At 34.4% G+C, this 18,304-nt stretch overlaps 1 protein-coding gene across 30 annotated transcripts in view; it reads left to right on the forward strand.

The window, feature by feature from the left end:
• The window catches only part of DMD (dystrophin), a 1,163,614-nt gene that overhangs the window by 904,474 nt on the left and 240,836 nt on the right, over positions 1 to 18,304 (forward strand). The gene's annotated exons all lie outside the window — the stretch shown is intronic.

The raw sequence follows: 18,304 nt of genomic DNA on the forward strand, positions 1-18,304 counted from the left end.
ATTGCAGCTTCACTTTTGTTTCACTCAGAGCTCCTTTTTTTTTAATTTTTTTTCTTCTTGTTGTTGATAGTGCGGAGAGATATTAAAGGTACATGAACAGATCAACTGGGCAAAAGGCAAAATGACTTGTAATCAGGTCTCTTCTTCTTCTCTTTAAAACCATTAGCTTGCCAAGAAACAAGTATATTTTTAAAACAGAAACAGTGAAGGAGAAAGCAAGCTTTATTGCTTGTATTAACTAAAATAAATATGACAGTTGAACTAAAACGTTCTCAAGAGAAAAAGGCACAATGAAGAAAACAGCTATTATTCATTTACTACATATGGAAATTTGCATTATGGTACTCTTATGTTGCTTCCTTCATTTGTGAGCACACATTTTATGTGAATTATCGTCTAAAATATGAAAACATGCTTAAATTTTTCCATTCTTGGGAATCCACCAAAGGTGTATAAATTTCACTAACTTTAATATTAAGCTAAAAAGGTGCTTAGATCTTTCTTAAATGGAGCATATATTACGATGGTAATTGTGTACATACTCTGAGAACTTCTTAGGTTTCCAACCCAGCACTGTGTAACAGGCACCTTCAAATATTTGTATCTTCCACAAGTTCCCATGCTCAATGTCAATGGAACTTCTGGCCGCCTGCCACGTGTTTACTGGCTTTTAGCGCTCAAGATGCTTTTCTGGCTCCTGGGATGAGACAGGAAGCACATGTCAGTCAAAATATAAAAAGTAATTTTTTTCTCCGTACTACAGGGCATGAGCAGTGAAATACATGTTCAAATACATATGTATATGTCTATATAAAAATACGTATACAATATATAGAGAGACAGCTTGGCCATTCCACTGGAGAGCTATACAGTGTACCTGCACTATTACCTTCTGGGAAGACATCTCTGAAGAGGTTAACATTTGTTCATTTAGGCTTGGATTGCTGATAAGAAAGAATTATTATACTTTTATTTTAAAAAACTAACATATCCTTCTTTTAGATTCTTCAAGCCAGCTCAGTATTTTTTTTTCCATCCTTTCTCTGTTTTGAGGGTTGATCTGCATTCCTAAAATCAGTGTAATTCCATGGGCATGAACAGCTATTAAATTTCTTTGTGCAGACACGCATTATTTGAGTGCAGTGAAACAACTAAATTAAAAATGTTAGTGACCATGGGAACCTTGCTTGTACTTCTGTGCCTGCAGTTGTTCTGGCTATGGAGCTGTATTAGTGTGAATGTGAGCAAGAAATCTATACCAACATAAGACCTCAGAGAAACAGGATATTGGTCAAGTGTCCCATGTGAATATCCTGATTTTAACAAGCCAGAGTGTGATAATATTTATTTTTTCTTCATATTGATGGGTTTTTTTATTGTCTTGGAAACAATATGCGAGACTCAAGAAAGTAGATACATTACTGACTGCCTTTTACAACCAGTATGTTGTGCCAAAACTTGTTATTCACAGCAGCTTAACAATAGATTATAATTTAAAACTGCAGACTGCTGGAAAGCATTGCAATTGTAGGGCAATTGTTTTGTTTTGTAAGAGGCATTGATAGTATATGTTAATATCGATTCGGTTTGTAATTTCAAAAAATACATTTCAGTTCGAGGTTTTGCCACATACTGTCTTTGAGATCTTTGCTTATTTTTGATTCTATAAGAATTTATTTTTTTTTTTTTAAATTCAGTCCACAGAAGAAATCATGTTAAATGAAAGCAAGACTTTGCAGTCTCAGATGATGCATCCAGTATTGTGTTAAAGGGTAAATAATTTTATACATCCTCATATCTGAAGAACTAATGTAGCCCTGTTGACAGTTCTTTTGCATATGAGGAGAAACTAAGTTGCGTTGGTTTTTTTTGTTTTTATTATTGCCATTTGTTTGCTTATAAAAAGCATTCAATCCAGACAAAAAGGTACAGAGCTTTCATTTTCGTGAAACTAATCTGCCTCCCTTCCTCAGTGTAGCAGTCTGTTCTTCTCCAAAGCTTCTCTCTAGCACTCAGGAGTGTTGGTAAATTCTGAAGAAAGAGTCTTTATTACCTTCTTGTGATGTGAAAATATTAAGACTTTTGTGTTTAAAATATTAGTATCTTTAAAGATAAAAGATTAAGGTCTTTTTTGCTTTTTTTCCTTCCATTGTTAATGTTCACGTAAAACATCATTCATGTTTTACTGTGTTAAATATCACCCCTCAGTATTTCTACATATATTAAAGATTAAATCAAATACAGATCTTTAGGGAGAATGATTGGTTTATGATGATAGACAAAATATAGGTTTCCGATGTGAAAGGTGGTCTACTAACTGCCTATGCTCTGACACAAATATTTACATAGAAAATACAATCTCAGGTTTGTCAGCAATGACATCACTTAACATTGTTCCATCATTTTTTTCTTCACAATACCTCTACAAATGATGACATTTCAGCTGCTTATAGGATAATATATAAAAGGACATCAATGCTATCTGACGCTGACTTCTTGAAAGTCATCTTGTCTGGTTATGTTCTAGTTTTCACCTTACTTTGTTTTCCACTCAGCTGTCTGCGCTTTTTCTATAACCAGTGTGTGGATCCAAGATGCAAAGTCAACTGAGGGTACCAAAGCTTGATTTGTGAAAGTCTTGGATGTGCAATTCTTTCAAAAGTCTGATAGGCTGAACTGAAAAAGCAGTGCTACTCAGAATGTGGCATGATCATTTTTACCTTTGTGATCTTATTTCTATGATTTTGAGAATTTTTTTGAGTACCGGGGGGAAAAAAGAGAAAGCATTCTTATTTCAGGAAAGTGTAGCATCTGCATTCTACTAAGAGAATCTGTGGGACTTTGTGACTTCAGTGACAAGTTTCTTAAAACTTAATACCGGTGTGAATAAACTGAATGCCCCTGCCACTTGAATAGATACATCTATGAGCAAGAAATTCTATTATTCCCAGAAAGACAATAGATCATCTGGAGCTTTGCTGAGTACACATAGGCAAACAGAAATAACCTCTAAGAGAAAAGTGGCATTGTTCTTAAATTCATTTTGTTCAACTTATTTGTCCCACAGGTGGTTTGCTGAGGTTTTTTAGACTCATGAGTTCAGTTGACTTACAATTTAGCGGGTTAGGTTGTTAACTGTAATCCAGTGTTAATGATTTCATTGCAGAAAATTAGAGAGGATGACAGCACTGACATTTCTCAAAGAGAGCTTTAGCCTCAAATACTGAAAGCAAGTCAATTATTCAAACTAAGCAGAAGAAGCTGAAGTAGAATATCTGAAAGACCATTCCTTACTGCTCAGACAGTTACGTTTTTCCATTTTCATTTATTTTTCTCGTTCTTGGTTTTATTTTCGACTCAAGTGAAAGTAAATTTTACTGCTTTGTTTGTATTTACTCTGCTAAACTGTATTTCTTTGTTATGCAAATGAAACAGTTATGCTATAGTGCAACCCAAGGGGACAAAATCCTTAAATAGTTTACAGCACGGCATTCTAAGCGGAGAGCAATTTCATGCATTGACATGAATTATATTCAGCGCTTAATATTGAAACACTCCCTAGAATTCTTATTCTTTTGCATCCATGGGAGGAGCAGGAGGAGCCAGGTACTAAGGGAGCTATGAGTAAGCCTGATTTTGTGAGAGAAAACAGAAATGTCTATTTTTGTACTTACTCCTTTAGGAAATTAAGACAAATGTGTTGTTGTTTTTCTTAAAGGTAAGATTTTCAGAAGCGAGTTTAGGGAGTTTTGGTCTCTGTTTCATCAACAAAAGAAGCTAGTGCTCTGTGCCCTGAAAGTCCAATCTTTATTTTCTGTTAGTCTGCAGATAAATTAGCAAACTGATTATTGTTCTCATCCAGAGCCTATTGCAACAAATGAATGTCTTTCCTTTCCCCTCAATGGGCATCTTATCAGGCTTTATGTCCTTTAAAACAAACAACTGAGCAGAAATTAATAAAGCTGATGGACTAGCAGAGTGCCAGCACAAAGGAATTTGACCTTAGTTGTCATTTTTTGTTTGCATTATTATTCTCATGATGTCTTGTTTAGTTTTCTCCCAGTGTTTTCTATGGAATTTTTTTACAGACTGTTCCATTGCTATTGCAAGCATTGGTGTTCCATTGTTGTTTAGCTTCTGATCAGCTCCTACACCGGCACTGTAAGCTTTCCCCTCGCAGCCTTGTCAGTCACACTCTTAACTGAAAGAAACATTCAGTCTGCCTGGTAAATCCTTGATTTAACAACTGTGCCTATTTTATAAAAGTCTTTTTTGCCTTTTCTGTTTCTCTGAGTTTCAACTTGGACCACACGTTTTGTTGTATAAACTAACAAAGAAATTGACAGTGGGCAGTGATCTTTTTCTTTCTGGATAGGAATCAGTGGCAAGAGGGGCAAATTGTGACTCTTCCTGGCCAAGGCAGAGGGAAGTGGCAAAACAGGGTTAGAAATGTATTATTCTTACATGCCCTCAAATATAGATGGTGAGAAATCATTGTTGAAAGGTGACATTAAACCCACAGATCTAGGGGTAACGCTTTTAAGACATCCCTGATACCTACAAAGGGAAACAAAGGAAGCAAGGAACTCGTGAAAAGGAAATGTGCGGTATGTTCATGTTGTTTAGCATTCAGTATACATCAAATCTTTACCATTACCCAAAATTTAATTGTACTGTGCTACATTCCCTGACAAATTTAAAAATGTAGAGCTCTTTTTCTTCACTAAATGTTATATGCCCTCCAAACTACAATAATAGCTCCTGCAAATGATAAGAAATAGTAGCTCCTGGAATTACCGTTTTAGCTGACATGTCTGCACTTTCATCCTTTGTACAAAAGACATAATCAGTTATGTAGCTGATACGTATCAGCTAAGAACAATAGTGCCCTGTGGCAATGAATTGATGCAGGTCCACTTTTTTTTTAACTATTGTTTTTTATCTCTTTAAAATGTGTTTTGTATCTTTGAGGCTCTATTTGTTCACCTGACAATGTATGGTGAAATCCCTCTACCCCACTAGTCATGGAACCGGGCCGAACCAGCCCGTAAACTGTCAACAATGGTTAAAGCAAATTTATTGGAATTACTCCAAATGCCATTCTTACAAAACCCATTTCCCACTTTCTGTATTTTATCTTATTAGTATCTTGTTTTCTTTTTTCTTTTTCTTGTTCTTTAGTATTATTTACATACTTTTTATTTTTTAATTCAAGTAAAATTAGACCTTAGGCTAATTTAATGGTGTTTTTTTATTTCTTTTTTGGTCTAAATTGTACTTCACAACAATGCAATTTATGATTTCTGTGATTTTTTTTTTGTTGTTGTTTGTTTGTTTTATTAGTTTGTTTAGAAAAAATGCTCTGAAATAGATGCTGCTGTTGATTATTAATAATGGTGAAGAATTCAGTAATTTCTGTGAGTCATAGTGCTTAGAACATGGCTGAGGCTGATACTTCAGCTATGTTAGTTCATTCTTAATAATCTCTATTGCTCTGTTATGAACCATATACTCTAACTGATTATGAGAGGATGGATTTTTTTTTTTTTTTTTTTTGTAATAGCTGAACTGTAAGTCTTATAAGTGTGGATTTGCTCCAAAGGATGGAAAGGAATTCATAAAATCATAGAATGGCTTGGGTTGGAAGTGACCTTTGAGGTATAATACCAACCCCTCTATCATGGGTAGTGTTGCCACCCACCAGATCAAGCTGTCCAGGGCCGCATCCAGTGGCCTTGAATGCCTACAAGGATGAGGCATCCACAACTTCTTTGTGCAACCTGTTTCAATACCTCACCATCCTCTAAGTAAAACATTTCCTTGTGATATCTAAACTAAATATCTTCTCTTTTAGTTTTAAATCATTCCTCCTTGTCCTATCTCTTATCAGATCATGAAAAATTCTCCTCCCTGCTTATATACTTTTAAGTATTTATACTTCTAATTATTGGAAAACTGCAGTGAGAATGGAGCCATCTCTTCTTCAGCATTTCTTCACAGGAGCAGTGCTCCAACTCTCTGATCATCTTCATGGCCCTCCTATGGACCCTATCCAATAGCTCATGTCATTCTTGTTGACCACACCATAAATCCATCCAATCTCCAGTGAAGAGTATGTACAATGGAGTTAAAGATGAGCATAATATTAATGCCTATTTTTGGTTCTACCGATCTTTTAGGTGCTGATGTTTATTCACATCTTCATTAAGCAGTTGGTCTTGATTTTAAATAGTTTCTTCAAAGCTACAGAGAGCTCAGAACCCAGTAGTATTAACAGTGTTCTTTGTAGTGGCTGGTATTTGGGACACATCTATATTTAATCTTTCTGCTATCACATTCCTGATAATTCATACCACCTGAAATTATCCAATTCTTCCTCCTGATCAACCTAAGTAAATTTTCCACCTTGCTCTTCTGACCCTTTTCATAATGCTTAATTAATGCACTGAAGAAAAAACGAGTGCATCTCCCTAGCACAAGCTCCTAGTGTTCAAGATTAAACAATATTTCCTTTGAGTATATTATATTTTTTCAATCTATTTTGTTTCATCCGAGACATTCTTGCAGCAAAACTTTGCCTCCCTGCCATGATTCCTGAATAGCTTCTTGTATAGGGAATTTACCTGTGGATAGTAAAAATACTGCTTTATTGTCATTTTCATCTTTTCTTTCAATTAATTCTAATACAGAATCGACAAGTACATCTCCCAAAATACTTAGGTTCTTATTGGGCCATAAAACACTTATTAAAGAAATCTAGATTTGTATTTACACATGAAAGCAGAAATCTATCTGAGTACTCATATCACGTAGAGGACTTAATTTCTGTTTCTGTCCAAGAATGATTGAAATGCAACAGCTTAGTATTTTTGTGTTTATATGTAATTTCACTTTCTAAACGTATATTTGTTTGTGTACTGTCTGTCTGTGGAGGGGCAACATTTAGCTAGCCATAAATATTAAAGGTAACTGAATATTATTACATTTTGGGTGGTGTCATCAGCAGTTTGCTACATGTATGACATGGTTAGCTTGGACAGTGTCAAGTGAACTAGTCATATTAAATTTGCTAGAATACTGTCACTACTTGATATTTGGGGCTACTAAAATTAGTAAGATAAATAAGCTGCTCTTGTTCAGGTTGTCATTTCGAGTAAGATGTGGCACATGAGACAATCAGATTTGAACACAGTTTTCTTTAAAATATTTAAACATTTCGAGTAATTGAGACAAACTGTATTGCAGGCGTTGGATAACAGATAACAGGACTTTATTTTAGATCAAAGGTATGCATGATCAAGAAAGAACCATATAAATTACTCCAATAAATCAAAATGCCATATAAATATATTATAAATCTGTAAAAACAATGTGTCATGGTAATGCCATGTGTCTTTGAAAACATGTAGTTTCTTAAACACTTAGTATTTTTAATCTGTAGATAAAATAAGATTGTACAGCGTGTATATGTACAGTATATATAAATCAGTAAAATATGAAAAGTTAGAGATCTATTTTAAAACTTGAAATTTTTGATTGTCTATTCTAATAATGCAGAAAAATTTTATGGCTTATTTGTATGCTGTCTTGCACACATACCTCACTGCAAAGGCAGAATGGAATAGATTAAGTAATGCTACAAGCTGTTTTTTTTTGTTTTTGTTTTTTTTAATCACTAATGCATTTATACATCTATTTGTTTGCATTTTGAATCGAAGGTTAACAATTTGTCTGTGGCTCACTTGTGCATAACTAATAAATGTATTAATATCAGTTGAACTTTGTTTTTGTTAATTGCAACACAAGGCGGCTCTCTCTATTGTTTTCTTGAGGATGAGCTTTATAATAATAAGTAATAATAAAAACTTAGCTTACTTTCTCATGATTATTTTGAGAGAACCTGTCTCTGATTTGTAATGTTTTACATTAATTTTCTTCCTGTTAATTGTTGACATACCTCTTCTAATCTGATTTCTAGGAATCATTTGTAGTACTAGGATATAGTTAAAAAAAAAATCAGTATGAACAGTGAGGTAGACTGAAGGGCCTGAAGCATCTCCCGTATTAGGGAAGGCTGAGTAACCTGGGTCTGCACAGCCTGGGGAAAAGACCACAGTAAGACCAAAGACACACCACAGTAGTGGTGTGTCCATTTCTGGGTTCCACAGTACAGAGAAACTTGAACATAACCAAGGGAAATCAGTAAAGGACCATCAAGACACTTAACTGACTGAAGCACCCCTGCTTGAGGAGGGATTGGGCAAGATGACCTCCAACAATCTCTTCCAACTTCAACCATTCTGTTTCTATGACCAAATATGTTTCTGTTTCTCCATTAACTTCTTAAAATGTTTTCTACTACTCATTGCTCTCAGAATCAAAATTTACTTATCAAAAGTTACTTTCTTTTTTTAACTATACCGTAGTTAAGAGCTGTTATTTTCTTTCTAATGAATGGATAGCATGGATAGAGGCTGAAAGTATTTAGAACTTTCCTTTTCAAAACTATTCGTCTATAAAATATCCATAGTTAAGTCTTGATATTTCTTGAGGTTTTTCATATCCATGGATTAGAATTATTTTTTGCAGGATCATATAAATGTATGCTGTTTTTTCTTATATTTTTTTTCTTAAATCTCATTTACTAGAGATAGTTACATCAAATGAAATGATTATCAAGTTAGTATTTTAGAATGTATTGCCATGTCATTTCACCTTTGAAAAACTGTAAATGTGAACATATTTTCTGGAAGATGATCTGGACTGAAATTTTTCAGCTAATTGGGAAAGCAGAACTGAGACGAAGACTGCCAACCAGATTTTGGTCTTAAGATTCAATGATGATTGTTGTGTCAAATACATTCATATCTGGGGGCTTTGAGCTGACAAGAGTTAGGCTTTCTATTTAGAAATAGCAGCTAGGTGGAAAAGAATTATTATTAAAGGTGAGCTAAGTTCCTTCTACAAAGAAAATAGGTTTAAAGAACCCTGATATTTTAAAATGTCATCTCACATACAAGCTAGTTCAGTGTTCATTAATGCATCTTATATACAAGACTGTTTTGAATTTATCTGTTAGTTAAATAACAAGAAGTATAAAGCTATGTTTCCTTAAAAGACATTATGGTGTACTTCATAGGTTTCTTTCAATGAGTTGAAAATAGAATTATGAAAACATTTCTATGAACAAATTTGGAAATTAATTTGAGAACAGGTATACCTACGTTGGAGTAATAAAATGCATCTCCCTAAGCCTTGGATAACTTATCTGGAATCTATAGAAGACTCTTATATGAGTGATTCCAAAAAGATGAATTACAAGCCAGATCAGGCATATTTTCAACTGATCAATCAACTGATGATTATTTGAAAGCTTTTTGAAGTGGAAGAAAACATCACAAATAATGTGGTGTTTAAGAGTTACATTTGGAATAGGATCAGAATTGCATAGGAGCATGCAAAATTTTGGGTGTATCCACTTGTGTCAGGGTGTTTCCATACACGAATAGTCAGACCCCCTCACTCCCAAACTTAGTGTTCTGGTGCACCTAAGCTTGTCTCCACTCTGTTAAAATGTTCGGAATTGTTCTTTGATGGATTTGTCTGCTAAGAATTTTTAGCTTTTGAAACTTATCTGAACAAAGAGTTAAGGTAGTAATGGTAGAACTACCACAAAATGTCTTATTCCATTTGAAGTCACTTCAGTGAAGTTAGGATTTTCTCTGGAAGGTTTTTGTATCAAACACTTAATTTGAGTTCTGCTGAATTGAGTGAATGTTTCCTGAACTTACTGAAATTGGCTCTGGAATTTCATAATATCTATTTTTTGTCTAATTATATTTACATGATCTCAAGAAAACTAGATCTCTGTTTTCTTCCCAGTGCTGTAGATACTCCATAATGATCATCTGTTAAGTATTACTCTGCGTTTTTATATTACCTCAAGTTACATTTCCTTTTATATTACAGTGTTTCTGTAGCAGGACTATTTCAATCCCACTAATTCCTTATTGTGGGGAACTTATTTATTCAATTTCAGATTTCTGAAGGAATCTGAAACCTGAATAGTAAACAATAACTACATATATAAGATATGGGGTGATTCTTTACAACTAATATTACAGTATTAGATTTTCAAAATAAGAAACAGAAGACAGTCTACCCTTTCTTTATCTTATATGGATGCTAACCAGGTTTGGTTATCACTTGCTTCTGACTTAAACATCATTCAGCTGGACAATGACTGTCATATTTTTTTTATTTCTGTTTTTAGCAGTTCTGTGTGTGTTAAAATGCACTGATATATCAGTAGGTGTTTTCAAATATTTGGAGTCTATCTCATAGCATCTTTGTGTGATGTGAGTACTGTTTCAGATCCAGGTTTTAGAGAAGGAAAAATGATGTGTTACATAGATGCTTATTTAGTTGTACTGCCACTTAACATGAGTTGATGCAATTAGAACTGTAAGTGCTTCCAGGGAAGCTTTCCAGTCTAGGAACTGAGGCTTATTTCTCTTGAACGGTGGCAAATCGCTTTTCTGCTGGGCCGCAAAGCTCAGCCCTCAGAGGTTGCGGTTTTAAATGAAATCTATACTAACAGTTTAATAGTATCCTTTGTGAGCCCTAATTGATTTCATGTAATGCCATCAGTGCATTTCATAGTCTTATTAAATTGAGTTTTCTGCAGTAATTAAGAGTAAGAAAACAAGTGCCTTTAGAACCCAATTATTTTCATCATCAGTTTTAATTGCACTTCAATGTCTTAGAAAGCCAAGATTGTATCTTAACAAATTATATCTGAGTAATTAATATGCTTTTTATGAGATGGCAATGTTGACTGTGTTGGAATCTCAAAAAATGAAATGTTTTTGGATCCAAGGAAAAACATAATTCTGAGTATCATAGACTGTGAAGTGTGATGAGAACAATAACCTCTTTCATTCTTTTGTTAGAATAAGAGACCATTTCTGTCTGTCTGGTTTGGATTTTAGGATTTCTTCATTCTCTATTTAATGGGAATACTGGAATTATTAAATCCTATCTCTCCATGTTTTCGTGGTACATTACTCAAATGATACAGAAAATTAGACTGGAATCACTCTGTGAGTTCAGATAATTTGTTTTGGGGAATTGAAGTATTTGAAGTTCAGACTAAGGGCTATTACAAAAACATGTGTCTTGTTTGAACACTACTCTGTTCCTCCAAGTCATCTTCAATGATAGTTTGTGTATCAACTGTGACAGTTGTGTGCTGCTTATATTCCCTTTTCTTTAACTTAGTAATTCTTAACATTTCCTCTCTGGAAAATGATTTGTTTTACTTAAAATTTATTAGTGAGTAAGAAATCCCAAGTAAACATAAACTGTTTTCAATAACATAAAACATAACCTTATATTAGTTTTTAAAGAAATTCAGATGATCTGTTCAGTTTCAAAAGGCCAATGAGGAGTTTTCCTCTGTGATATCATAGGTCCTCTGCACTGATATCAGCAGATGCTTGTTTGAAAGGAAGTTATTTAAAGTGTATATGTGCTCTAGCATGCGATATTTCCTTTGGTTTTTGAAACCCTTCTCAGTGTGACAAATAATGGTGCATAAGAGATGGTGGATTAATATCCAATGTTGATCTGAAACATCGTGGATATATATAACTTTCCTCTTTTATTCCTTCTTTCTCATTAAATATCAATGGTACTTTGATAAAGAAAATTAAAGAATGAACAGTTTAAATTCAAATATATGCTTTTCAATTGCTTCAGCGTTTTCAATAACAAAGAGATGAGTTCAAAGGAAAATGCTGTTTATTTAAATTATTTTTGTTATTTTCCCAAAGAGTCTGACTATACTGAGAAAACTGTGATAAGAATAGAAACAAGCCAGCCAATGTACAATATTAAAATAAATAGTTTATCTGTTTTGCTGAAATAGTTTCTGTCTATTGCTACATTCATTTTCTTAAGTACATAAACAGCAGAAATATGTTATAATTTATTTTCAAGTTCTGCAGTTTTACAGTAGAAAAACTTTCTGGGGAAAGAAAAAAAAAATTGCATCTTGCTTAGCAGAGCATCTAACTACACTTTTAGGTTTCCCTTCCTACATCCCAGTAGATCATTGGATCACAATGTCAAAACATAAATGTAAGTGGTGAGTAAATGTGTATAGAAAGTACCCTGCCAGTGGTGGGAATCCTTTTCAAACGTCTGAATGAGCAGAATGGTGCCTGAGCTTTCTTCTCAGGCCCCAGCAAGGGCATTTTTTCTTGTTTATTCAAAAATCTTTCCTCCTCTTCAGTTCTCCACCTCAGCTGGCTTCAGGGAAGTATTAGCAGGGATAAAGATCAGACAGAGAATTCTAGAAGGCTACTTCTGTCTTTTTAGAAGTAGATTTTTCATCAGGCTTGTCCCTTAGTCTTTACATGAAAGGACAAAAGCACAAAACAATAGAAAAATCTTGAGAGACAATCTTTCAAGTTCAAAGTTCTGTAGCAGCGCATCAAAGCTTGCCTGGTTCCTCACCCAGAACAGTGAGAACCAAGAGCCTCTGGTTAAGAGTCAGTTACATCTGAACCCTGGTCTCTGGAGAAATTCAGATGCTGGTTTTGTCTGTCCTTAGGTGCACTTTGCAGCTTTCTTGTCTTTGCTACACAGAAGTAATTTCAAAGATGGAGTTATATACAGGTAATATTAGAAAAAGTAATCCTGTCAGCTTGGAATAACCCTTTCTGATCATGAATTAGAGAATGGTTTTCAGAGTGTTCTGGAAAGAGTTTTCAGAGGCATTCCAGAGTTAATTTGATAATCAATCACATATTCACATATAATAACTTTAATTGTCACTATAAAATACAAATTGCTAGGTTCTGGAAGGAACTTTCTCTAAGCAGAAGTCCAAAAATAAATTCATATGGTTTATTTTGAATTTGTGTTTTAAAGTGCTATCAAATAGGAGTTATTTTTAGGATTTCATGTTACATTTCTGAATTGAAAATTGGTAGTCATTTTCTCTTCATATCTGTGACATCTCCTACTGTTTCCACTCTGCCAGAGGTTAAATTATCCTACCTCTCTATGATTGCTTCATTATCAGTTCAAGTTAAGGCAGTTGAAGAAAAGTTACTAGTAAGAGTTTAATGGTATTTTGTAAGGAAAATTAAATCTTACCATAAAATTTTGCAGTTGCTTCTTTGACATACCAGCAGAAGTGCTATGATCCTCATGGAAAAAGTGTAAACTCCTTCCAGCATTAGTAGGCAGACATATGTAGTTCAAATTGTCTTGTGATAGTTGGCCCCAGAAAAAGAAAATTCAAGTAACAGGTTTTTTGTTTGTTTGTTTGTTTGTTTGTTTTCTTTTATTGTGTAGAATAGTAATGTCAAAAAGGAGAAAATACAGTTCTACACCAAGGCACATGAAGAGCAGAAGTAAACCTTTTACTGATGTTTTGCCAGCCGGTAGTCCAGGTTGTTTTATTTTACAACGCAGTGCAATAACAGTAGATCACCACAGCCTGCAGATGGAAGTGTGATTTAGTGATCTGTTGAAGGCTGAATGATGCTGTATTTCTCCACTCTATCACCCTTAAAGAAACACCTGCAGAACGTACATTTCTGTTAGTCCATTATAAATATTTCTGTGCTCACTCTTCTTCAGGATGTTTCTGTATGCGTTCTCTGCAGTACATAGTCTAGTGTACATTGGCATAATGCACTGCACTTAACAGTTTCCTTTTAACTGAGCATCTGAAAACATTAAGCACTGACTCTTTCCACATATATTGTAAGGTAAATAAGTGTTACAAACTCAAATAGACAAACATTTTTTCAAAGAATGTGAATGATTCATTCCAAGTACTGTAGGACTTCTTTATGGTAAAAGTGTCAGAGCACTGGCTGCCTAGGCTAGAGGTTATGGAGTCTCCTTCTCTGGAAATACTTAGAACCCACCAGGGCACTTTCCTGTTCAACCTCCTGTAGGGAACCTGCTATGATTCTGTGATTTTGTGTAACACAATACAGATAATGACTTTAGTTAAAAATACAGTAAATTGCTTACAGACTGAAATATACAGACTGTAGATAACTTCATTTTTAACTTTTTTATATTCTCAAACATTTGTAAACAGCTATATTTCAAAGTACAAGCTTTAAAAGTTCTCCCTATTGTATCAGTGTCCTGCAGTAGCAGCTGCTATTTTTTTCAACCTTTGCTAACCTTCTTCTGTGAATACAGAGGTTCACACTTGCACGTTCTTGTGACTTACTTCATCTGACATGCTTTCACTTTGTTGCTGTTTGAAACTTTCAGCCAACACATTGAAAAAGAGCACCATGATTTCTGCTGTCTAACAAAATGTGTGATAATCAGGGTTGGTCAGTTCTCTGTCACTGTTGTCACTTGGTCTTAAAAACCGGTATCCAGAGTAGACTGTGGACTATCTCATCTGTCTTTAATTGTGTAAATTTTAAGCTTCATAACATGTAAGTTAGTCATGTAACCTAGCAACGTAGTCAAGAGAAAAAAAAAATTGACCTTGAATCTAGTTCAACAGATCTGTAGAGACAGAGAGGGAGGAGGAGGAATTAAATTCCAGAAATGCTTGCCTCTGTGTTTTGCAGGGGGAGTGTTGTTGCCTGTCTTCTGAGTGTCTAGATCAAAATAAGATGAATTCCACCGTCAGTATTTCTCCCAGGGATATGATATTTTTGTATTGCAGTAGAACAGAGAAGAGAAGGATCATCTGGTTAAAAATCATTATTCCTATGAACATCTTACAGTATTACAGCAGTATTTTGTAGCGTTTGTACTGTACAGAGTTTCTCTGCTTCGTGTTCCATTTTTACAGTTAGCACTCACTACAAAATTAAACATATTTTGATGTTACAAAGTAAAAAAAAAAAAAAAACAGCTTTATTTTGCTTGTGTGCAATAATTTCTTGTTCAATATATGTATTTAAGTCCCTGCTATAATTTTCTGTGTTACCTTACCATATGCTGAATTTTATATTCAGCTTTATTCTTCATTTTTAGACCTTTTCTGTATTCTAAACTGATAATTTTGAAGTAATTAGAAAGCCAAGTAGAATGAAGCTTATTGGTACACTGTAGAGTTATCAATGTAGGTGAATGCTAGGTTTAGCAAAATTTAAAATGCAAAGTACTAAATATTTTCTGGTGAGTGTATTAGAATGTTTGTAGATAAGCAGAAGATTTTTGTAGTCTGAGAGAAAGATGTGCTGTAAGATTTCTGTGTATCATAGAAGTACTGGTGGATTATTCATAATTAAAACCTCCTTCTTTACTCAGATGAGTAAATTGCTGTATTTTTTTTAATGTACTCTAAAAAATAAATCCTGATTTTGAGTAATACTTCTAATAATTCTTCCTTTCTATCTGATGTTTTGTATCTGTGTTTGTGTTCTTATGTACACAGAAGCTTCAAGTCCTGAGATCCTCTCCCACCCCACCCCCTTTTTTTTTTTTTTTTTTTTTTCCCCAGGTGGCCAAGAAAGCCAATGGCATCCTGGGATGTATCAGAAATAGATAGTCAGCAGAAGCAGTGAGGTGACTGTCCCTCTGTACTCAGTACTGATTGAGGCTGCACCTCGAGTACTGTGTTCAGTTTTGGGGCCCTCACTACAAGAAAGACATTAAGGCTCTGGAGCACATCCGGAGAAGGGCAATGAAGTTGTGAGGTGTCTAGAGCACAGGTCTTATGAGGAGTGGCTGAGGGAAATGGGATTGTTCAGTCTGGAGAAGAGGAGGCTCTGGGAGACCTTACCACTCTCTTCTCCACATCTTCTCCCAGGTATCATTGATAAGATGAGAGGTAATAGTCTTAAGTTGCACCAGGGGAGGTTCAGGTTGGATATTAGGAGAAAATTATTCTCAGAAAGAGTGGTGAGGTATTGGAACAGGCTGCCCACATAGGTGGTGGAGTCACCGTTCGTGGAGATGATCAAGAAATGTGGAGAAATGGCACAGAGGGACATGGTCAGTGGGCATGGTGGAGATGGGCTGATGGTTGGACTGAATGATCTTAGAGGTTTTTTCCAACCTTAATCATTCTATGATTCTGATTCTGTTGCTAAGTGGCTTGTAAGTTACAACTTGCCTTTAATGTTTTGAGGAACTTGAATGCGAAGAAACTATTTTGCCTGATTCTGCAAAGGCTTTGTATTCTGATATTATCTATTACATGCTTCAAATTGAATTAGAATAGCAGTATAAAGCATATCTTAGAATAGAACTGTGCTCTGTGCTCTGAAGAACTGGATAAACTATTTTTGGTTTATGTACATTTACTCAATTTCTGATTTCTATGAAACAAATGGGATGCTTTTTTTGAGCTAAACATTGTTAATAGATAGGTAAAGTCAGTATATTCCAGGTAAAAGATTTTGTGGTTCTTCTTGCTTTTTTTTTTCCTGTGTTTATGCTGATTTAATGTATATGGGTGTAGATAGCTATGATATCTATAAAATAATGTTTTTAGTTTAATAAAAGATCAGACTTTTTTAATAGCAGTTGTTATAAATGTGAATAGTGGTTTAAGCACAAACCTGCTTTATATACATGGAAAATAAATTTGAGCAAGAGATACCTTCCACTGTTGTAAAGCTGTATTTCTCTCTAGTCCTATGAGGCCCCTGGGGACGTATTCTAATACATGCTATGCTGTACCAGTCTGGAAGACAGTTCTCACATAGACAATTCTTGTAGTTGGTGACAGGTGAATCTGAGATCAAAGTCCAGTCAGTGTCTAAGTTTTAAACTATCTGTGAATGACTTTGTAGCTTGAAGGGAGATGGGACATTCAATAGCTTTCTCGGTTTTTGAGTAGCTTTCCCAGTTTTTGAATGAAATAAAATTGAAGAATATATTACTGTTCTCACAAGATGTTTGAGAAGAGTGACTAAGATCCTGAAGGATGAAAAATATGGCAGAATTGAAGTAGCTATTGTGAAATTCTCTCTTAGTCTGGTTTGCTTGTCTAAATGAAATGAAGTGGTTGCCCTCTCCTGTACTTTGACTGACTGAATCTTTCTGTTCTTACATTTTCTGTTGCAACTTACATATATGTTTGTTAGAAAAACATGTTCTTAGTGACACCTGGCAAATTTCATCTCAGTTTTTTTACTTATTTTCTTACATCAGCTAATACAATAGCTTTTAGTATGATAGGATTACTTCTTGGAGTTTACTGTCTCTGCAGGCTAAGAAAACACAATTTGGAATAGAGATTAAAACTTAAGAATTTCTCAGTCTAATCTGAAAAATTTATGATGAATTGCCACTTTAGAAATTTTATATCTGATGAACTCTTGTAGCTTAGTGTCTATCTAAGCAACTGTAACTACATTACGAATCTATCTAGAAATACCCAGATCACCATATATGTGTGGACTAAATATTGGTGTGTATCAAATTGCATTCATTCCACATGAAGTAGCATAAATTATCATGTAGTTTTACTAAGTGTTTTTTGAGCTTCAAAAAGTACTCAGTCACCATACTGTACAAATATACGTGTAATAGAGTGGCTAAATAGCCTTGACAAACTCATAGTAATGAACAGCATATTATACTTTTTCTCTTCTCTAAATCCTTCTTTAGATCAAATTTAATATAAAATCTTGGTGTGTACATGTAGGACACCTACATTCCACACAAATGCTGATGCAACACAAATACACGGTAAGATTTGTCAGCACCAGAATTGCTGGGGCTCTAAGATTACTTGCCCAGTTTACAGTTTAGATACTCACCAAACATAATATTGTCTTTGCATTTAAAAATCCTCTTTTATCACATAACTGATAGAGATTTTGCAATTCGTATCTCATTCTTTTTTTTTTTTTTAATTAAAAAAACAGTAGCACCTTTTTAATGTTATTAGAGCGTAAGCTGTTGAATGCAATTTCCACAGGCTTCAAACCTTAAAAACTAATAATTAAATTCATCACGCTGTTCAGAGGTCAGGAACTATTTTGTGCTTTCTAAAAATTAGCAGGCTTTGCTACAGTACTCCTAATGACAAATAAGAAAACAATCTGTGATAAAAACAGTAGGGTATTTTTTTTCATATTGTGTATTTTTCAGGTATGATTTTTTGGAACAATGAAGTAGCTATTTCCTTGGGTTTTAGTTATTTCTTCTAAGAAGAAAAGATTTAAAAAGAAAACACAAAAAGCCTCTACCTGCCAAAAGCACAGTACGAGTATATCACCGTAACTAATGTATCTGCAAACACTTACCTTGATTCATAAGTGAAAAATGCACAGTGTGTCTTTGTTATATTTTT

This window comes from Gallus gallus, chromosome 1 (assembly GCF_016699485.2).
Source record: "Gallus gallus isolate bGalGal1 chromosome 1, bGalGal1.mat.broiler.GRCg7b, whole genome shotgun sequence".
NCBI lineage: Eukaryota > Metazoa > Chordata > Aves > Galliformes > Phasianidae > Gallus > Gallus gallus.